This window comes from Hylobates moloch, unplaced genomic scaffold (genome assembly GCF_009828535.3).
Source record: "Hylobates moloch isolate HMO894 unplaced genomic scaffold, HMol_V3 SCAFFOLD_3, whole genome shotgun sequence".
Classification (NCBI taxonomy): Eukaryota; Metazoa; Chordata; class Mammalia; order Primates; family Hylobatidae; genus Hylobates; species Hylobates moloch.
Genome location: NW_026652278.1, coordinates 62,944,119 through 62,967,010, shown reverse-complemented (window position 1 = coordinate 62,967,010; position 22,892 = coordinate 62,944,119). Strand labels below are relative to the sequence as shown.

The following is a 22,892-nucleotide window of genomic DNA, read 5'->3' as shown; positions in this document are numbered from 1 at the left end:
CAACCTCCGCTTCCCAGGTTCCAGCCATTCTCCTGTCAGCCTCCCAAGTAGCTGGGATTACAGGTACCTGCCTAATTCTTTGTATTGCCCGGCTAATTTTTGTATTTTTAGTAGGGAAGGGGTGTCACCATATTGGCCAGGCTGGTCTCTTGGCCAGGTTGGTCTTGAACTCCTGACCTTGTGATCTGCCTGCCTTGGCCTCCCAAAATGTTGGGATTACAGGTGTGAGCCACCATGCCTGGCCAGAATTTGTTTTAACAGCCTCTCCAGGGGATTCTTTTGCATGCTAAAGTTTTAGCAGAACTGTTTTAGAATTTTGCTCCTCAAAACGTTGTCCAAAGCTCAGCATCATAAGCATTTGAATTTATTAGACTTGCAGAATCTTGGGCCCCACTTTGGATCTGCTAAACTGTAATCTGTGTTTTAAGAAGATCCCCAGGTGTTTCCATGCTCAATAAACCTTGAGAAGCACTGCCCTAGAAATGTATCTCTAATATGATAGCCAATAAGCATACATGGCTATGAAAATTAAAATTAATTAAGATTAAATAAAATTCAACATATAGTTCCTTATTCACACTAGCCACATTTCGAGTACTCATGGAGCTAGTGGTTCCCATATTGGACAATACAGATTATAGAACATTCCCATCATCTCAGTAAGTTCTATACGACAGTGCAGCTTTACAATAATCATTACCATTATCTTTTATAACCATAGGGCATCTGGGAGGAGCAGATTGCCTGAGACAAAGTTGACAAGCTAATGTTTATAAGAGCCAGGCGGGTAAAGTAAATGAGTGAAGTAGGCCAATTATGAGAGAACCAGGAGCACAAACACAATAAGTGGCCAATGATACTCAACCTGCATGCTGGGGCTACAGTAGGAAGTGGTGGGGACTGTGGTAACCTAGAAAAAGCATGTTTTGATCCAGCCAGTAGTTACTAGGGAGGAGGCTAGGCCCAGGATAGGCTGGGCTAGGCAGTTCTATTTTTGTTTGAGGAGCTAGAAATTTGGATTTTTATATGATTCTTAAATTTTGATCACTAAATTAAAAATTAAAAAATGATGTACTGAGGTCAGGTGTGGTGGCTCACACTTGTAATCATTTTGGGAGGCCAAAGAGGGAGGATTGCTTGAGCCCAGGAGTTCAAGACCAGCCTGGGCAACACAGTGAGACCCTCTCTCTATAAAACATAAAAAAAAAAATTAGCCAGGTATGGTGGTTCATGACTGTAGTCTCAGCTGAGGTGGGAGGATCACTTGAACCCAGAGGTTGAGACTGCAGTGAGCTGTGATCGCAACACCGTATTCCAGCACAGGGGACAGAGGGAGACTCTGTCTAAAAAAAAAAAAAAAAAAAGCTATACATTATACACTGTACTGGCCAAGGAAACATTCCTGAAGACCTAATTTCACCTTGGTGTTGCAACCTAGAGATCACACTGGCCTGTTCTGCCTTGTGATAAAAGAAATACTTCAGCCAGATTAAATTTAAAGGAGTTTAACTGAGCAATGAATGATTCATGAATTGGGCAGATCCCAGAATCATAGCAGATTCACAGAGACTCCAGTGCAGCCACGTGGTGGAAGAAAATTTATAGACAAAAAAAGGGAAATGATGTACAGAAATTAGAAGTGAGGTACAGAATGGCTGGATTGGTTACAGCTCCACGTTTGCCTTATTTGAACACAGTTTGAACACTCAGCAGTCTATGAGTGGCTGAAGTATGGCTGCTGGGATTGGCCAACACTCAACCACTGTTACAGGTACATACTACTAAGTTAGGTTTTCAATTTTGTCCACCTATTAAGCTAGGTTTTGGTTTGTCCAGAAGGACTCAAATATACAAGTACGGAATCCTTCTCAGGTCATGTTTAGTTTGCTTTAACACTTGCCAAGGTCAGCTGTTTGTCTTGTTTATATCTTCCTTTCCTGCCTCCTTTTCTTCTTTCTCCTCGTTTTGATCTTGTCTTTGCTTTCCCTTCCCTTTTCTTCTTCTCTTCTTCCTCTTCTAATTTCTTCTTCTCTTCCTCCTCTTCTAATTTCTTTCATTCAGTAAGCATTTATTGAATGTGCCAGGCACTGTGGTAGGGACTCAGGATAAAAAGGTGAACCAATATTGTCCCTACCCTCAAAGAGCCCATGGTTTAGTGGGAGACTCGGACATGCATGTAGATAATGACAGGGCAATTTGAGAAGTGCTATAGTAGAAACATGTTCAAAGCCTTATAGAGTGGTAGATAAAGGAGCAAGCCAACTTTGTGGGGGAGGAGTCAGAGAGGTCTTCATGGAGGTATGGATATCTGCACTGGCTTTTGAAGAATGCATAGGAGTTCTCCAGGATGAAGAGCTAGGATGAGAGGCAAGAGGGTATTTTTAGTGGAAGGAACAGCGTGGAGGCTTCACAGCACTTAGTGTGTTTGGAAAGTGAAAGTTTCTAGGTGGCTGATGTGTAGGGCATGTAGAGTTGCACATTAGACTTCCTTGTTCTTAAAAGTCTGCCAGCTAGCATCTCCCCACTGCTGTTTAAGCCACCTCACCGCCTTTCCGCAGGCTCCTTTCACTGTGGATTTGAGGCTCCCGGATCCACCATCTTCCTCTTGGCTCCTCTCTTCACCTTACCTCTGCTGTCTCTCTTTTTCACTCCTTCCCTCCCACTAAGATCTCCCTCCATCCACTTTAAATTCTTATCACTCAGAGCAGTTCAGAAATCCTTAAACCCCCACTCCCACAGTCAATTTCAGTGAGTGAAGTAATCTAGTGTTCAACTCCACCAGAGGGAGAAAAAAGATGCTGAGATTGTTAGCCCACCTCCTAGGAAGGTGGTTTAAATATCAGTGACTCTGAGGACCTTATTTGAATGCTGATTCAAACTGTTATAAAACCAAGGTAATTTATGAGACAATGCAAATCTGAATACTGACTGGATATTATTGATCAACATTTTAAGGTGTAATAATGTTATTGTGATTATGTTAAAACAGAGTCTTTATCTTTGGAGATAGATCAGATGTTTACAGGTGAAAGGATATAAGGTCTGAGGTTTGCTTCAGAATAATACAGGAGAGGAGGCGGAGTGGATGGGGGTACAGATGAAATGAGATTGGTAGAGAATTGATGATTGTTGAACCTGGGAGATGGATACTTAAAGGTTCATCATACTAGACTCTACTTCTAAATATGTTTGCATATGTGTTATGCTTGAAATACTCCATGTTATTGAATTATGTTCCCCTAAAAGGTAGGTTGAAATTCTAGTCCCCTCTCACTTCTGAATGTGACCTGATTTGGAAATGGGGTCTTTGCAGATGTAATCAAGTTAAGATGAGGTCATTAGTGTGTGCTCTAGCTCAGTATAACTGGTATCCTTAGAGGAAAACCCCATGTGAAGACAGAGACACACAGGAGAAGCCATGTGATGACAGAGGCAGAGACTGGAGCGATGGAACTGCAAGCCAAGGAATGTCAAAGATTGATGGCTACCATCAGAAGCTGTGATGGAGCAAGGAAGCACTCTCCCTTTGAAGGAGCATGCCAACACCTTGAATTCTAGGCTCCAGAACTGAGACAATAAATTTCTTTTAGTTTAGGACAGCACAGTGGCTCACGCCTGTAATCCTAGAACTTTGGGAGGCCAAGACAGGTGGATTGTCTGAGCTCAGGAGTTCAAGACCAGCCTGGGCAACATGGTGAAACCCCTGCCTCTACAAAAAATACAAAAAATAGCTGGGCGTGGTGACGTGCACCTGTAGTCCTAGCTACTAGGGAGGCTGAAGAGGGAGGATTGCTTGAGCTTGGGAGGTCGAGGCTGCAGAGAGCTGAGATTGCACCACTGCACTCCAGCCTGGGTGACAGAGAGAGACCCTGTCTCAAAAAAAGAATAAATAAAAAAATTTCTTTTGGTTTAAATTGCTTAGTTTGAGGTTCTTTGTTATGGTAGCTCTAGGAAACTAATATACTCTATCATAAAAAATTAAAAAAAAAGATTAACTACTTTCTTCCCTTAAATTCTTTTTCTTCTACTTTTTCTCCTTCTTTTTCTCTGCTTCCTCTAAATAATCTAAACACCTTTATTATGTGTCCACTTTGGGTATGATTCTCTGTTCCTTTTTTTTTTTTTTTGAGACAGGGTCATAGCTCTCTGTTGCTGAGGCTGGAGTGCAGTGGTGCAATCATAGTTCTCTGCTGCCTCAACCTCCTGGATTCACTCAATCCTCCTGCCTCAGCCTCCCAAGTAATGGGGGCCACAGGCATGCAACACCATCCCCAGCTAATTTTTGTATTTTTTAAAAAAATAGAGATAGGGTCTCATTATGTTACCCAGGCTGGTCTCGAACTCCTGGGTTCAATAATCCTCCTGACTTGGCCTCCCAAAGTGCTGGTATTATAGGCATGAGCCACCACACCCAGCTTGCTCTGTTACTTTGAATAAGGAGGATGACACAGAACTGAAAATCCAAAAGTGAGAGGTTGATGGGGAGATAAGGAAAGAGGGATTCCTAGAAAACTAGACAAAGGCATAGACAAGGACCTTCAACTCTACACAGCCTCACCAGGCCTCTTGCATGTCCTGAATAAGCCATGCTCCTTTAAGCCATTGTTAGTTCCTCTAGGGGTCATGAGACCTGGTTTTTGGTCCTAGCACTGCCATTTTCTAACTCGGAGATGGTGGACAAGCTGTTACATACAGAAGACTTGTTTTCTCCTCAGGAAAGTGAGGGAGATGAGTTACATGAGGAAGCCTTCCTTACTTCTCTTACACTGGCTCGGGGGCTTCTTCAGCCAGCACCTGCTCGAGCGTGCATCACACTGTCTTGTCCTCGGCTATCATCTGTAGCTATGGCAAGCCTGGGAGCTCTCCGAGGTAGGAAGTGTATTGTTCACCACTGGATCTCCTCTCTGAGCACCTGGCTTTGTAACGTAGCAGATGCTTAATGAAAGTAGCCAACATAACCACATTGTATTTATGGTAAATCTATACAAACATTTGGTAAAAATTCTCTTTCAGAGGACTAGAGAAGAAGTCATACATCTGTGTGTATCTGTTTTAACTCTTTACTCTGGGCTCTGCTAGGGACTGTCCTTCCACATTCCTATTTGGAGATCAGTCTCGGAGACATCCCCCTCCTTACTCCCAGCACCAGGGCTTCCACCCTAACCGTGCTATGGCGTTGGTTATACATTTGCTGCAATGCCTAGAACTGTGCTGAGGACAACTAAAGCGCTTGTCCAGGTTAGACTTTGTGCTTTGTAGTGCTGAGGGTTAAACTTTACAACTGGTTTCAGAGAGGAAACAAGAAAGTAATACAGTACAATGGGTGTTTAACAAGAACTTGGAAGAAGGATTTTTCTTTGCTCAAGGAAAGACATCAGCAGTCTAGATATGCATGTACAGTTGAAGCCCTGGAGAAAAATGATCCTGGGAAGCACTTCAAACAAATGCATGCTGGTTTCTGCAAAGCATGGAATGAAAGTTTTCCTTAGGAGTGATTCCATTTCAGAAAAAACAAGAATTTCAGGATGCAAAGTTACCCTATGATAAATGTATAATCTGATATTATAGTGATTTTAGCAGAATGCACATCAAGATTTTAGCATTTGGGCAAACTTGTCTTACAAAAAGCCCGGCCCTTTGGAGGCCGAGGCAGGCGGATCACTTGAGCCCAGAAGTTCGACACCAGCTTGGGCAACATGAAACTTCATCTCTACAAAAAATACAAAAATTAGCCAGGCGTGGTGGCACGCACCTGTAGTCCAAGCTACTCAGGAGGCTGAGATGCAGTGAGCTATGATTGTGCCACTGTACTCCAGGCTGGGCAACAGAGCAAGACCCTGTCTCAAAAAAGTAAAATAAAATAAACGCCCCCCCCCCCAGCCATCTCTTTACAAGGTGATTGCTAAGATCTAAGCTTCTCTGCTTAGAATTTTTTATTCCACTTTCAAAGCTTCCCAAAGTAGGTTCTACCTAGATGAAAAGTTGATAGACGACATGATAAGGAAGTGTAAAGGTTTCTCCCTCCCGCAAAATATTTATATGATCTCCAGAAAAAAAATCTTCACGTCTGTAAACTCTGGTCACGTTTCTTTAGAAGGCCACAAGATGGCAGCATAGGGCTAATAGTAGCAGAAGACTCCACCTAGAAAGCATTTCCAAGTAGCTGTGATGGTGCAAAAAGACTCCAGATCTGGTTGTTTCTATAACTCTACGGTGTGGTCTGCTATTATTGTTGTCCACTGCAGACATTTCATGAATAAAACCTAGCAGGGCTTGAAGAAATCTTAAACAATCTAGCAATTCTGCAATTGCCCAGGCCAGTGCTGTCAGTGCAGAAGAGAAATACTTTTGTTCCCAAAGGGAATATGTGTGTGCCAAGAATCTGAAACTTTTTGCTATCTGAAAGCATTGTGGCCAGAAGTAAGATGATGTGGAAGCTTAGATGAACATTTTAGGATGTTATGAAATAGGTGATACAACACTGAAAATATGTTAAATATCACTAAATGATGTTATAATGAATTGTCACTAGATAGTGGCCTTCAACAAGGTAGCAATATGTCTGTTTTGTTGACCACCATATCCTTAGCATACAAAAATGTTGCCACAGTCTGGGCATGGTGGTTCATGTCTGCAATCCCAGCACTTTGGGTGGCTGAGGTGGGAGGATTGCTTGAGCCCAGGAGCTCAAGACCAGCCTAGGCAACATAGTGAGACCTTCCACCTCTACAAAAAAATTAAAATATCAGCCAGGCATGGTTGCATGCCTGTATTCCCAGCTACTCAGGAGGCTGAGGTGGGAGGATCACTTGGGTCCAGGAGGTTGAGGTTGCATCGAGCCATGATCACGCCACTGCGCTCAGCCTGAGCAACAGAGTGAGACAGTGCAGTGGCATGATCATGGCTCATGGCAGCCTCAGCCTCAACCTCCCGAGTTCAAGCCATCCTCCCCCTTCAGCCTCCCTAGTAGCTGGGACTACAGATGTGCACCACTGCACTCCAGCCTGGGTGACAAAGTGAGACCCTGTCTCAAAAAAAAAAAAAAAAAAAAGAAAAGAAACGTTGCTATACACTGATTACCTTTTCTACCACCAAATCATGATCTTATAGTTACTTTTGGAGAATGGCCTGAGAAGGAGCTGTTGCTGGGCTATATTCCCCTTCTCCCTCCTCCCAGCCTCATTTCCCCTGCCACCTCGAATATTCTCAGTATAGATATGCTTTCTATGCCAAGGATCTATACTAGTTTCCCAAAGTGTGATCAGGACAGCACTGCATCTCAGTTGTTTTAAAAAGTGTAGATTCTTAGGCTCACCCCACATCTACTGAATCAGAATCTCCAACAGTGAGGTCCAGGGATTATGTGTTTAATAAGCTCTCTTAGATGATTCTTCTAATGTTTGAGAACCTCTGATGTAAGAAGAACCTTCTACAGCCTTGGAGCCTGGTGGGTCAAGGAAGATACTTCCTCAAATAGCCTGTGAGGTAAGAAAAGAGTGAGGAGTGAAAGTTTAGATCACAATAGACACATGTATCTTAGAATCAGTCAGTTAAGCCCAGCTACCCCTAATATCTCCCAAAGTGGATTCTGAACCATTACATTGTCAATGAGGAGCAGAAAGTGATGTGAGTTAGTTACTGTTATCTTTCAGGCTGCATTTTGCTTTGTATCAGTTATTTTTAATGCTGGAATGTGGGGCAAGATGGGTAAAATGGGGAAGGGGTAGATAAATCTTAAAATCTAACAGAGTTATAAACTTTCCAAAAAGTAGATATTAAGACTATATACCCTCAACTTGAAATTTATTAGCCTCTTTCCTTTGAAATTACTATCTTACCACCATGATGCTCAATTGTTTCAGTAAGGATGCTCCCAAGAGTCAATTTCAGCTGCAGTTTTAGGGCCTAATAACTGATTTGGTAGAAAGTTAGAAAGCCAGAAATTGAATAGCAAATTCAATTTAGTAGCAACTAGTAATCAAAGAAAAGCAAACCAAACAAAACTGAGTGTGTTTGCCTAGTAAATGAGCAAAAAATAAAAAAGGGGGAAAAAAAAAGCTGTAAGTGATAATACTCAATGTAGATGAGGGTTCCATGATTCCAGTTTTCTTATACATTCTTGGTGGCCCTAAACATGGGTGTAATTCTTTAGCAATGCAATTTAGAAATACATATTTAGAGCCATAAACATGTTCATATCCTCTGCCTTAATATTTGCATTCTTGGAACTATAGAGCTAGGACTAAAGGAATGACACGAATTATGGAAAAAAGCTTGTATCATAAAGATACACATAACAACATTACATGCAAAGTAAAAAAGGAGTTTAAGTGTGCAACAGTTGATTTCTTAAATTTGATGCAGCTACTTTGTAGTCTACTATAGAGCTGTTAAAAACAATGATTATGTCTCCAGAGACAGAACCAAAAAGGAAAAATAAAAAAAAGCATGATTATGAAGGCAAAGGAGCAGCAAAAAGCCCATAAGATAACTTTAATGAAAAATACAAAATATATGATGTTATCTTTTGTGCATCTCTCTATGTTTGAAATAGTCAATGATTTAATGATTTAATTTGTAATTTTGTAATTCTTATTTTTTGAAATGATTAGCCATAGTGTTAAGAATTTTTTTGGGGGGGGTGCTGGGGGCGATGGCTCATGCCTGTAATCCCAGTGCTTTGTGAGGCAGAGGCAGGAGGATCACTTGAACTTAGGAGTTACAGATCAGCCTGGGCAACATAGCAAGATCCCATCCATACAAAAAAGAAAAAAATTAGCTGGGCATGGTAACGCATGTCTTTAGTTCCAGCTACTCTGCAGGCTGAGGTGGGAGGATGGTTTGAGCCCAGGAGCTCAAGGCTGCAGTGAGCTGTTATTGTGCCACTGCACTCCAGCCTTGGCAATTTTTTTTTTTTTGAGACAGGGTCTTGCTATGTTACCCAGGCTGTACTGAAACTCCTGAATGCCAGTGATCCTCCCACGCCAGCCTCCTGCCTTAGCCTCCTGAGTAGCTGAGACTACAAGCATATGCCACCATCCCCCTAATGATTTAATTTTTAATATAACCATATATTAGACAATATAAATATAGGAAAGATCAATATGTTAAGGTGCTGGATTATGGATGATTATTTTCTCTATTTCCCAAGTTTTTTGTAAGTCAGAGTCCCAGCTATCTCCTGTTTGTCTTTCCAGACCCACTCCATGTCCTGTTCTCAGACACAGAGGTTGAGTAGTTGCATTTGGCCAACAGGGAGGCCTAACTGGGGAGCAGAAGAAGGGAGATGAGTGAGGTGGTGTATTATCACCCCAGCTCCCTCCCAGAAGGATCACCTTGCCCTGGTTGTGTCCTCTTTAGCAATGCAATTTAGGAGTATATATTTATTCTTCCTCAGGGGCAGCTCTCGCCTCAGAACGTTCTCCTTCAGGAATCTGGAGGCTGCCCTCTCCCTTCTTAGGGGTGATGGCATCTCAGTGTCCCTTGTGGTTTCTTTATACTCTCCCTATACCTTTGTAGTCTTTTTATTAAATCTGAATAGAATTGTTCTAAATTGACTGTGCTTTCTGTTTCCTGCTGAGATCTTGACTCATATAAGAAGTCTGATACTTTTATCTTTTAAAAAATGTAGACAGCATCTGCCAGAACCTGTGACATTGCAGCCTGAAGAGTCATGACAAGAAAATGTTACAGCTTTGTGGTAGATTTTAGCTGGAAAGATGAAAACCTCCCTATTTCCCCAGTAGCCAAACATTACCCTCACTGAGAAATCCTCAAATGTAGTAGTAATAATAATAGAGAGTGAAAAAGAGCAACTAAAAAACTGAGATGTGAAGATACGGCCTAGCCTGTAACAGGTTGGATGTTTTATAGAGACAATCTTGAGAAAAATGGTTTAAGTGTTATTTTTTAAAAAAGAAGTTTAAAAAGCAGTGGGGAATTTCTAAGAATTGACTTGTTTGAGAAGTCATAAGGTAAAGGAACACTTTTCCTTCTGGCTCTTCCTTTTCCCTGGAAATGGAATAGACTGAGGTGGGAGTGAGTGTGCTTCCTTTTTCTAGGGTATTTGTGTAGGCTGTGCTTCTAGGACTGCTGAACTGCAGTGATTTCTTGTGCCCAATTCCTGATACCTGAACAAAGGGCTGACTGACCCCTGCTAATTCTGGATGACGGGTTAAGATTCCTGCTTTAGAAAGTCTCACATATACAAGAGTTTTTTTTTTTTTAATGAAGCATTTGTTTTTGGGAAATCAAAAGATTAGAAACAACTTTAATGGTCTTCAATAGGGATTTGGTTAAATAAATAATGATCTATTTATTCTGAGGCAGTGAGCTCTACCTGCAGCTGGCATTTGAGTTAGCAGAGGCCACTTTTAATGAGCAAACTCTTCATGCAGAAAGATAGTGTATACCTTTAAATAACAAAAGCAGGGTTCAGAACATTTTGAATAATATGCTAACATTTGTGTACAATATGTATATGTTCTTGTATGTGCATAAAGAATACATTGAAATAAAAAGTGAGAAACTGATAACTGATGGCCTTTGGGAAGGGGACCTCGGTGGCAGGAGGACAGGGGTGAGAGGGAGCCACTGTGATTTTTGAACGATGAGAATATATTACCTATTCAATAAGCAAATTAATATTATTTAATAACAAAAATCACTGCTTTGTCTTGACATGAAATAAGATTCTTGGTGTTTTAATTCTTGACTGTTTTTCAAGTATACCTAGCTTTTCTGGAGTATATCTTTATCTTTTTTAATTTTTTTGAGACACAGCCTCGCTCCATCACCCAGGCTGGAGAACAGTGGTGTGATCTTGGCTCACTGCAACTGCTGCCCCCGGGGTTCGAGTGATTCTCCTGCCTCAGCCTCCCAAGTAGCTGGGACTACAGGTGCCCGCCACCACGTGCAGCTAATTTTTGTATTTTTAATAGAGATGGGGTTTCACTATGTTGGCCAGGCTGGTCTCGAACTTCTGACCTCAAGCCACCGGCCTGCCTCAGCCTCCCAAAGTGCTGGGATTATAGGCATGAGCTACCATGGCCAGCCTTGGAGTATTTCTTGAAAACGAGACCGAACATAAATTAGTTGCTTATATCTATTTAAATTTATTTGTGTGTATGTTCTTAAATCTATGTGTGTGCATGTGTGTGGAGTGTGTGTGTGTGCGTGCTGAGGAGTGTGTATATTCCAGGAAACCATTAAGGACTGGAGAAGTTTCTAGCCAAGGAGGTCAATGTGTGAAAGTACCAGAAATTGCTATTCTTTTCTGTGGGAGTGTGTAAGGCAGCCTAACTGGTCTTATGGAGTCATGCTGGGCAGTAGAATGAGACAAAGTTGAAAAGATGTTAGGGCCAAATTATGAAGGGCCTTGTGAATGAAACTGGGAAGGTTGGCCTTTACTCTGCCAGCCATCTACTGGACGTCTGCGGGCAGGAGAGAGAGGTGGTCAGAACGGTGTCTAGAAAGAGGCCATGGTGGTTGGGCGTGGTGGCTCACGCCTATAATCCTAGCACTTTGGGAGGCCGAGACAGGCAGATCACCTGAGTTCAGGAGTTCGAGACCAGCCTGGCCAACATGGTGAAAACTTGTCTCTACTAAAAATACAAAATTAACCAGGCGTGGTGGTGCATGCCTGTAATCCCAGCTACTTGGGAGGCTGAGGCAGGAGAATCGCTCGAACCTGGGAGGCAGAGTTTGTGCCACTGCACTCCAGCCTGGGCACCAAGCGCAAAACTCCTTCTCACAACAACAACAACAACAAAAAAAAAAAAAAAAAGAAAGAGGCAATGGTGATAGTGACTAAACAGCCTTACCCAGTCCAGGGATGCCAGGAGAGAAGGCTCCTCCAAGTCTTTCCTTTCAAGGATAGAATATCTCACATTCAGGGGTCATTGACACATATCATGCAGTTGATGTATATTTTTTAAAAAGTGTTCAGAGCTGAACCTGGAATGATGAATGTTATACAGGCTGGGGAATTATACTGTAAAACCAATCATGAGCTATATATAATAGGCACCAAAAAAAAAAAAAAAAAGGCCTAGATCAGAGAGAATGTCAGAGCAGCTGCTGTTAGCCTCTCAGAGACGGCCTCATGCAGTCCCAAGCACATCCTCAGCTAGAGTCAACTCTGGGCAGCTTTGTACATCAACTCCCAGGGAACTTGTTCCTGCCTTTATCCAGCTCAGAGAGACAAAAGAGCAAAGAACATTCCACTCCTTCAATAACATGAGTCAAATGGCCTTTTTTTATCCCTGCCCAGTGGCTCCCTTGAGTTGGTTGCAGATACCTCTATGAGGGACCCATTCTGGCGAAAGGGGAAGAGAATACCAGCATGTGATCTCATCTTCACTTCCTCATCTGTAAACTAGCTGTGGTCTGTTTTGGATGTTAAATGAATGAACACTCATCACAGTGACTGACCTGTGGTTAGAACTTAGAAAATGGCAGTGACTGCTGACAATGCCATGAGGTAGAAGTAATTATTACCACTTAGTGGATAAGGAAATTAAGGCTCAGAGAGGTTATGCAAACTGCCCAAAGTTACATAGCAAGAAAGGGAAGGAGCCTATATTTGATGCTTGGTTGCTCTGACTTCAAAGCGTCTGTTTTTCCTATTCCTTCAAATTACTTCACAAATAAACTTGCAAACCTGGTTTCAGGTTACATCTTAACATGCTCAAGGGCTGAAAAGCTTTGTTTACAACAGCAGATACAGTATAACTACAGAGAAAGGAGAAACTAGGTAAGCATTTCCAGGAATTGCACCCCATCCGCTGGCAAGTGGAGCAAACAATCACAGTGTGCAGGAGAGGATTCTGGAAGGATTTGGGCCATTCTGATGTATTGAGATAAAATGATCTTAAAAAACATTCATGTCCTTTCTTGGTATCTTTGTGTTAATGGAACTCATGAGATTTCTCGGATGTATATAAACCAGGAAGAACTAGTGAAACGTTAACCAGCCTCTTGACAGCGTCCCACTTAATGATATCTTCACAGTGATAACTTGGGAAGAAATTTTTTATTATAGTGAGGAGAGTCCTCTAGAGCAGAAATAAACTATAGCCACAGGCCAAATCCAGCCCACTGTTTTTGTACATAAAGTTTTATTGGAACACAGTCACACTCATTTGTTTACAGATTATCTATGGCTGCTTTTGTGATACACAGGCAGAGTTGAGTAGTTGCAACAGAAACCATATGGCCTGCAACACCTAAAATATTTACTGGTTGACCTGTAGAAAAAGTTGCTAACTAATCCCTGCACTAGAGGTGGGTACCAAAGTTAAGTGCAGCATTTCTGTGCTCCAACATCCTAAGCACAGGTTATTGCAAAACACTAGCATTCTGTCTCCAGTGATGTATATGTCTTTACATCTGGAAGACAAATAGCTTTCAGAGGGACACTGTGTATATTCATCTCTTGGAATGACTTGCGGTGTCAGATAAAATGTGTCTAGAGTTCGTGTGCTGAACAATTTTTTTTTTTGAGACTGAGTCTTGCTCTGTTGCCCAGGCTGGAGTGCAGTGGCACAATCTCGGCTCACTACAACCTCCACTGCCCGGGTTCAAGAGATTCTCTGGCTTCAGTCTCCGAGTAGCTGAGATTACAGGCATGCATCACCACGCCCAGATAGTTTTTGTGTTTTTAGTAGAGACGGGGTTTCACCGTGTTGGCCAGGCTGGTCTCAAACTCCTGACCTCAAGTGATCTGCCTGCCTTGGCCTCCCAAACTGCTGGGATTACAGGTGGGACCCACCGTGCCTGGCCTGAACAAATGTTTTGATAATTGTGTCTCAAATGAATATGTTTGGGAGGGAAATATATTCCCCAAGAGTCTTTGTAGACCTATGTTATGTAGGAGGTTTTATTAGAATAAAAATTAAAAGAACAAAGGGGGCTCTGAGATCCCTGGGGTGGGGACCAGGAGATTTATGAGTTCAGCAGACAGGAGCTGTGCCCTACCTCAGCCCCTGAGTGAGAAGCTTGTCAGCCCTAGTCTCTTCTCCACCCTGACCTCAAGCAGCAGAAAGCATCACAAGCATAAAGCCCACAGGCTACGTCCTCTGTCACTGGATTCTTCTAAATAGTCTGAGATATGAATGGAGAACTGGCCTTGCTCACGCATGCCTCCCTTGGCAGCCCAGCACCAGACAAAGCAGCTAAGGTAAGACTAAGTCCATCACAACCACTCTGGGCTGCGAGAGCCTGTCTCAGGACCTAGGATCCGAGGCGAGGGAAGGGAATGGATATTTTTAAGAGCATGTGTGTGGGATGGTGGGAAGGAAACAGAAATAATTCATTTCCTGGGGCTTCTAGTCTATGAGCTTGGGTGAGCTTGACTGACCAACTTCATGCAGATTGGGAAAGAAACTAGTTATTGGAACAAGAACTGAAAGCTCTATGTTTTCTTCATCAGTGCTTCAGATAGAACAGGATATCTGTTTTACCTGAAAATTCCAGTGTCAGAGCCTCTGTCTCTCTCACCCCTGCAGGAGCTAAGACTTAGGTATTATTATTAGTTGTTTGCACTCTAGTATGTAGAAAGAGCCTTAGACCAGATGTTTTTGGGGACATGGGCATACTGGGAAACAAGACTCCAGAAATGGGCATTCCCTCCAGAGGGGACTTGAAATGCAAGCTTTACACTGGTTGTAGGCCAGCCCTATCTCTCACTTCCTTTTTCTACTGCCTCACTACACAACAGTGCCTCCATTAACGAAACCTCTGAGGATGAAACTCCTTTACAATGAACATGTTGAGTTAAAACAGAACAACAGCTTCATAAATCACGCTAAACAGTGCTGCAATATAGCAGATGGTTGAGCTGCAATATTCCTGCAGATCTATGCAGTCAGGGCACAGATCTCTTCAGGCACAGTTTTGCTTCATCCCCAAAGTTGCAGGAAAACAGAGTTTACCCTCTGTTTCCTACCCCTTCAGATGTCTGAGACCTCTTGTTTTCTGATCCTCACAATCACAAAATTCGCTCAACAATATTACTTATTGAAGGCCCATTAAATAGCAGATAAGGGGATTTTGTGGTTTTACACATGTGTGCACACACACACAGACATTAAGCAAATATTTCACACTAAAATATCACAAAGCTTGATGCGTTGTGAAGAAAAAGAGTAAAATGGTATGAAATTACATAAGAAGGAGGACTGATCAGTTTGATGGGGAGGGAGACATTGGAACATGTACAGAATTCCTAAGGTGGGAAAGAGTTTGGCCTCTTCAAGAACTAAAAGAAAAGAAAGTACATTTGGCTAAAGAATGACGGGGAGAGGCCCAGTAATTATGCCATGCAGGATCATGGAGAGCTATGGGGTCATGCTAGCGATTCTAGTCTTTATTGTAAAAGCACATGGAAATCCCCAGAAGAGTTCTCAGGAGGAAGGTTATAAGACCAAATGTGCATTTTAAAAGAAAAATTTATTTTATGGAGAACAGATTGGAGGGGAGGAAGAGTGGATTGGAGGAGATAATTAAGAGGCCGAGAAGTAGTTGAGATGAGAGGTAGTGTTGATTTGGACTGGGTGGTGGTAGTAAATATGGAACAAAGTGGATTCTCAGCATATTTAGGGACAAACTCAATGGCACTTGGGTTGAATAGGAAATGGGTTAAGGAATAGGGAAATATCAGGATCATTCCAAGTGGGTGTGTCCTGCTCCATGGCTGGAAATGCCACATACTAGAATGGATTTGGGACCTGGATTTAGAAGGGAAGGATAATTGTAAATTCAGCATTCCTACAGATTAACTGATTACAATTTGCAAAAAATTCACTTCAGTCTATTTATGTTTAAAACCTTTGAACACTGATCAGAAAGTTGCAGGATTTAATTTCTACTAAAGGAAGTAGGTAGAAAAACATTTGGGAGAAGGGGACCTTGATATTATAACTTCCTCTGCCTTCGAAGAGGGGTCTGATTGCAGGCATGTTGAGGCACAGGGACAAGGCTGAATTGCTGTGTAACATAAAAGAATGAAAAAGTTGGGGTCTTGAGAGAAAATCCTCAAGACAGTTCATCATGTGAGGTTGGGTCAGAAAAAGCTGGCTTGAGGGGATGCACAGGAGGGTTGGTAGTGGGTAAGAGAACTCTGGAGAAGAGAAATGTGGAAAGAGGAGTGGAAATGGTTTCCTCTGAGAAGAGTGCACTGCAGAACCTCTTCCACATCCACCCCCACCCCTTCCATGGATTTTTCTTTGCTCACCATGGAGAGAGCTAAACCTTGAGTTGCATGGAGGCCAGATGGAAAGTGAACATCCTCAAGGAGACAAAGGTGGGGGTGACCCATGGAGGCAGAGGTCTGTTTGTACTTGCCTCCTGGTTCAGTGCTAGAAGACAAAGAATGGGAAGAAAAGGTAAGGAAAAAATATGGAAAGGGAAGGAAGGGTACATAGGCTGTTGTCCTCTGCCCTCTTTTATATTAAAACTATTCTAGGTGGGGGATACTCAACATTACAATAAATTATACTAAGGCAAAGATTAGTGACCTTCAAAAGGAGAAAAACATGTTAAGCCCCTCCTTTCTCTCCCACTTTTTTTGGGCATTCTAGGGGTGAAGTATGGACGTGTGCTGACATATATTCATTCATTTCTTCATCAAAAATTTGAGTCCCTTCTCTGTGGTATGTAGGGGCACAAAAATGAGAGATATGATCCCTTTACACCTTCTTGGGGAGTTTACCATTTAGTGATAAGAAAGGCAAACAGGCGGAAATAGTGCAATGTGAGCCTTGCTACAATAGGAAATGGGAGAATTAAAGGGGCTTCCGGAGGCTGAGCACTGTAGCTCAGGCCTGTAATCCCAGCACTTTGGGAGTCTGAGATGGGAGGATCCCTTGAGCCAGGAATTTGAGACCAGCCTGGGCAACATAGTGAGACCCTGTCTCTACAAAAAAAATTAGCTAGGTATGGTGGTGTGCACCTGCAGTCCAAACTACTCAGGAGAATGAGGTGGGAAGACCAATTAAGTCCAAGAGGCCGAGGCTGCAATGAGCTGTGATTGCCACTGTACTCCAGTCTGGGTGACCAGAGCAAGGCCCTGCCTCAAAAAAAAAAAAAAAAAAAGAAAAGAAAAAGAAAAAATATAAAAAATAGGGTGGCTTGCTTTATTTATTTATTTATTTATTTATTTATTTATTTATTTGGAGATGAAGTCTTGCTCTGTCCCCCAGGATGGAGTGCAATGGCACAATCTGGGCTCACTGCAACCTCCACCTCCTGGGTTCAAGCGATTTTCCTACCTCAGCCTCCTGAGTAGCTGGGACTACAGGTGTGCACCATTATGCCCAGATAATTTTTGTATTTTTAGTAAAGACAGGGTTTTTCCATGTTTGCCAGGCTTGTCTTGAACTCCTGACCTCAGTTGATCTGCCCACCTCGGCCTCCCAAAGTGCTGAGATTACAGGTGTGAGCCACCGCATCCTGCCTAAGGGGTGGCTTCTGAATCAGCCTGGGAGATTTTGCAGGAATGCTTTCCCTAAGAAGTGGGACTTGAAAGAATATGAGTTTTCTCAGCAGACAATGATGGGGTGAGAGGGGGTGATATCTATAACTTTTGGAAGCCAAAAAAATTTTTTTTTGAATGGGGCTGATTTAAGCAGAAACTCATAGGAACTTACTGGAAGGATACTGAATAGTTTGTAGAATTGCCAAGAAGGCTGCGAAATCAGTTTTGGGAAGTAGAACAGCAGTAAGTTAGGGTAGGCAGAGTCCAAGATCACAGCAGAATGATGCTACAAAATTAGTCTCGTGCAGACCCTACTGTTTGTTGCTGAACAGCTGTAAACTCTAGTTGCAGCTCTGGCCCTGGCAATCCCTGTGAGTGTCATTGTTGCCTCTGCCCACTGCAAGGACAGATTTCTATCCTACCTGCTTTTTGTATTATTAATAATAGCTTTTGATTGAAAGTTGGGGATGGGCACATCTGATTGGCTGAGCCTAGGTCACATGCTGCCTCCTCAGCTGCAAGGGAGGCTGAGACAGCAAGTATGTGACTTTTTCAGCTTCTACGCTGGGAGTGGGGTTGGGAGTGGATTACAGCCTCACACCTAGGTTCAAAAGGAAAGCAAGTCCCCTAAAGAAGAAGGGATTTCAAATGCTAGGTAGCCCTCTTCCTCTAGTGAGGGGACAAGGGTGAAGATATTCCAGGTAGTTGCATGTGAACATGTTAAAAAGGCCCAAAGGTATGAGCCAGCATGCAGTGCTGGGAGGTCTTCCAATAACTCCAAAGGAGAAGGAGAAGGGTGGGAAGGCCAGAAAGGAAGGCAGGGAACTTGTCTTAAAGGCCCAATGTCTATAAGCTTTGACTTTCCTGTTATATGACTGTGGCAGACATAACTGATTTTCACTTAGTACCATCTAATTTTCCTTCCCAATTTCAATTTGGGGAGCAATATACCCAGCTAAACTTCCTCAAGATTCCTTCTAGCTAATGATAGCCATGATACACAGTTTGGGTAAATGAGATATAAAAGAGGGTTCTTCTCTCTCCCCTTCTTGGCTGAATGCATGTGTAAGATCTGAAGGTATAGCAACCATGTTGGGACTATGAGATGAAAAGCTGTATATGCATATTAAAAATGGCAGAGCAGAAAGCTGGAAAGAGGCCTGTTTCCTGTTCCATCTGAGAATTTCCTATTCCCAGATTTCTTTGTTCTTTCTTTCTTTTTTTAAAAATGGTGACAAGTGACTATTTATTTGAAAAAATTTCTTCAAACAATAAGATATGATTAAACAAGAAAAAAGAGTTGTCAAATGAATCTACCTTTACAGCTTGGAGAGTACCATTTAGAAATAAAATTGATCATTAATTTGCCTTTTTGATGGAATGTTTTAATTTATAATTTTGGATTTTGGATATCTCTCCTTCTTGGATTAACTTTTTTTTTTTTTTTTTTGAGATGGAGTATCACTCTTGTTGCCCAGGCTGGAGTGCAGTGGCGCGATCTCGGCTCACGGTAACCTCTGCCTCCCGGTTCAAGCGATTCCTCTGCCTCAGCCTCCTGAGTAGCTAGGATTGCAGGTCCCTGCCCCCATGCCCAGCTAATTTTCATATTTTTAGTAGAGATGGGGTTTTCACCATGGGGCCAGGCTGGTCTCGAACTCCTGACCTCAGGTGATCCACCCGCCTTGGCCTCCCAAAGTGCTGGGATTACAGGCACGAGCCACTGCGCCCGGCCAGTATTGACATTTTACTATAGTGTCAGGTATTTTTTTAAATTTTTAAATGGAAACAAGTAAGTTACACACTATTTCATTCTCTTGGACACAGAGATTAATGGTATTAATGACATTTTACTATAGTGTCAGGTATTTTTTTAAATTTTTAAATGGAAACAAGTAAGTTACATACTATTTCATTCTCTTGGACACAGAGATTAATGGTATTAATCTCCTAGGTTTTTTGAGACAAATCCCTATGAGTTTAAGCCGCTAGAATTGCATTTTCTGTTATTTGAAGCTGAATGTAATCCTGACTGATAAAGGAAAGGTGACCAGTTAGGAAACTAATACAGCTGCTTGTGACTTAAATGGGGGCAGAAAGGGTGGAGATTGGGCAGAGAGGATGGATTGAAAATGTAAATGTGGTGAGTGTGTGTGTTCAGCCAAGTCTCAAATAGGATGGGGCTGTGTGGGTGGAATCCGCTTAGATACCACAGAAAACTATCCCTAGCCTTGAGGTATCAGGTATGTCCATAAGAGCACCTGGGAAGCATGGGGTGGGAGAGAGATGGTGAAAGTGGGTTAAAGGTAGCAGACAGGGGATGTGTAGGGTCCCAAAGACTAACCTCACAATTTTCTTATTTAAAACATAATACTGGGTCCATGTAGAAATTTTAGAAAACCTAGTTAAGGAAATAATTATTTAAGAAAATAAAAATCTTCCCAAATCACACCACCCAGGGATAATAATCCCTGCTAACATTTTGGTGTATTTCTTTCCAGCCTCCATTCATTCTCTATCTCTCTCTTTCTCTCCCATTCTTCCCACATAGATGGGTATATACATGAATTGCTTAACAAAAATATGATCATAGTATGATATGCTGTTTTTTGATCTGTCCTACTTTTTGCATTTGGCAATGCATTGGGAAGGCCCTCACACATCATTAACATCATTTTAATGCTTACATGCATAGTGTTCCATTATGTGGATGTATCTGTTTTATAAGTAGAACTTTAAAATTGCCTTTATTATTTCCCATTTCATATCACTTTTGGATGTGGTCTGGAAACCGTTGGTAGTGATTCTGGGATGCAAGGGAAGGTGGCATAGATTTGTTCTTAGTTTTAGTGAGCTGATAGCTTGCTCAGGCTGTGATAGCCCGAAAACTTGCGTCAATATTTATATTCATTTTATTTCTATTTTGCCACCTTGCTCTTCTCATGGAGCACAAAGAGTTACCTTGCCTTTTAGGACAGTGGAAGGATTTTCCTCTTGGTGTAAACAGTGCATGTTTGCAGCACTGACGTTTATTGGCTTTTCTATGGAGTATAAAACCACTCCGTAGGCGCGCCATTTAGCTGACAGGCATTGAAAATACAGAGAAGAGTAAAAGTTTTCATTGGAAGGTGTCTATTAAAAAAAAATCGAAAAAATACAAGCATCCACTTCCGCAGCGAGCAGGGTTCGAACCTGCGCGGGGAGACCCCATTGGATTTCAAGTCCAACGCCTTAACCACTCGGCCATCGCTGCCACAGGGACACTCGGGAGGCGGAGACACTTTAGTGTAACAACACTGCGCTCACGCCAGGCCCACAAGAAGGCGGAGCGCGCACCCTCTGAGTTCCGCTCGATGCGAAGCCGCGGGGCTGAGGGCTTGGGGTGCGGCAACTACAGGGTAGACGCTAAGAAATAATAGAAACCACCCCAAATAGAGGTACATTCAGAACTTAGAAACTCTTCCCTTCGCTGTGCTCTGAAAATCGCAACCTTGCCTGGCTTCTGGTCGCTGACCTGGTTTTCGCCCTCCCGCTTCTTTATTAGGTCTACGAGAGGGCCGTGAAACAAAAAGATGTGTTCTGTTACGTGCTGCGGGCCCGCGCTCCCGAAAATTTGGCATTTCTGCGAGAGAAGCGTCTTCTACGGCGTTTCCCGCCAAGTCTGGGGGCGTCGCCTTCAGAACACTTTCTTCTGCGCATTGAGGCTGGAAGAGTGAGGTGTCGGGATGCTGCCTGTGGGCTCGTCCCTCCCCCCTCCCAGCCCCCTCGGGCTTCTGCCCAAGCAGCCGTCTCCCATTTTTTAAATCCCCAGTGATCCCTTCATTGCCGAGCTCAACTGGGAGACGTCGGGCCGCAAGTGTGCTCTCTGCTCTCTCAGGAGAGGGGTGGCCGCGGACGTGGTCTGAGAACCAAGTTCTGCGCATTAGTCTGCATTGAATACCTTTAAATGCCATTAATGCCTTCTGGTGTTCTGTGTGGCTTCTGCCCTAGGAGCTTTACCCGCGTTATTTCGTTAAAGCCCTGAGAACCGAGGTCTGTGCTGTCTTCGCCTACCTCAGGCCACTGAGGCCCGGGGTTGTGCCGCGGGTGGGCGCGGCTGATTCCAGAGCGCATGCGCAGCCCTTGTCACGTGGCGCCACAGAAGCGCCAAGTTCTGTTGATGGGCAATTTGAGAAAAGTAACAGAAGGCCTTTTACTAGTTTAAGTTTCTAGGAGTGTTCATGGAAACCCCACTGCCCTTCTCATAATGGTACATTTCATAATAAGGCAGGAAGGCAACTCGACCTTTGGAAGCCTCTATGTTAAGTGACTCCGCTTGATAAGGTGTGTAACTTTTCTTGAGACCTTCCATACCGTTTCTCGAAACCAAATTATGGTGCTGAGTGTCTACACCCATTTAATTGTGGAAGAGAGCAGATTATTTGAGACTTGTAAGGATAAATTTTGTCTGAGATTGTTCTTTTAGGAATTTTATATATATTTTTTATTTTGGCAGAGCTACAGGAGGCATCCCATTTTCTCTATGAATACTGCATGTGAACAAAGTAATTCTCAACATTGCCAGGCATGAATTTTATCGTAAACACAAAATTCACTTGCAATTTTTCCAATAGATATTGTCCAAGAACTACATTTTTGTTTTTTAAATCTTGTTCTTAGATTGTACCTATGTAACAGGACGAGCTGCAGACAAAACTCCTTGGACACCAAGTTAAAGGAGGAAGCGCTTTATTTGGCTGGGAGCATCGGCAAGACTTACGTCTGAAAAACCGAGATCCCCGAGTGAGCAATTCCTGGCCCACTTAAGGGCTTACAACTCTTAAGGGGGTCCACGTGAGAGGGTCCTGATAAGTTGGGCAAGCAGCGGGTACGTGACTGGGGGCTGCATGCACCGGTAATTAGAATAGAACAGAATAGGACAGTGCTTTTCTATACAATGTCCCTAATCTATAGATAACATAACTGATTAGGTCAGGGGTTGATCTTTAACTACCAGAGCCAGGGTGTGGCACTGGGCTGTCTGCCTGTGGATTTCATTTCTGCCTTTTAGTTTTTACTTCTTTCTTTGGAGGCAGAAATTGGGCATAAGACAATGTGAGGGGTGGTCTCCACCCTTACCTATGCCCTGTGATAACTTAGAATTTAACCTTACGTAATTTTACTCGTTGTATTTTGATCTTGAAGCCCTTTTTATCTTTCCTTCTGTGCAATTGAATGATGATAATGTTTACTCAAAGCTCGTTTTCTTCCATAAGCTTCCCTTCCCCTTTAAAGAATCCTCTTCACTCGCTTAAAAGCTTGACAGTAATGGGAATTGGTTATGGCTAACATTGCTCAATAAAAGTTTTTACTTTGAGAGGGCTTTTTTTGGTGGGGGGAGGGGAAAGCAAGACTATGGGGAAAAGAATCGATTATAAAG

At 42.7% G+C, this 22,892-nt stretch overlaps 1 long non-coding RNA gene and 1 other non-coding gene across 2 annotated transcripts; both read right to left on the bottom strand.

Moving 5' to 3' along the window:
* Nucleotides 1-1,594: 1,594 nt before the first annotated feature.
* LOC131383067 (uncharacterized) lies at nucleotides 1,595-21,553 on the bottom strand. The gene is made up of 4 exons (XR_009212790.1): nucleotides 21,414-21,553; nucleotides 11,823-11,955; nucleotides 7,316-7,478; nucleotides 1,595-2,355 (listed from the first exon to the last, which is right to left on the bottom strand). It is a non-coding gene; the product is annotated as an uncharacterized LOC131383067 (long non-coding RNA).
* TRNAS-UGA (transfer RNA serine (anticodon UGA)) lies at nucleotides 20,645-20,726 on the bottom strand. Its single transcript has one exon. It is a non-coding gene; the product is annotated as a tRNA-Ser (tRNA).
* Nucleotides 21,554-22,892: the final 1,339 nt, after the last annotated feature.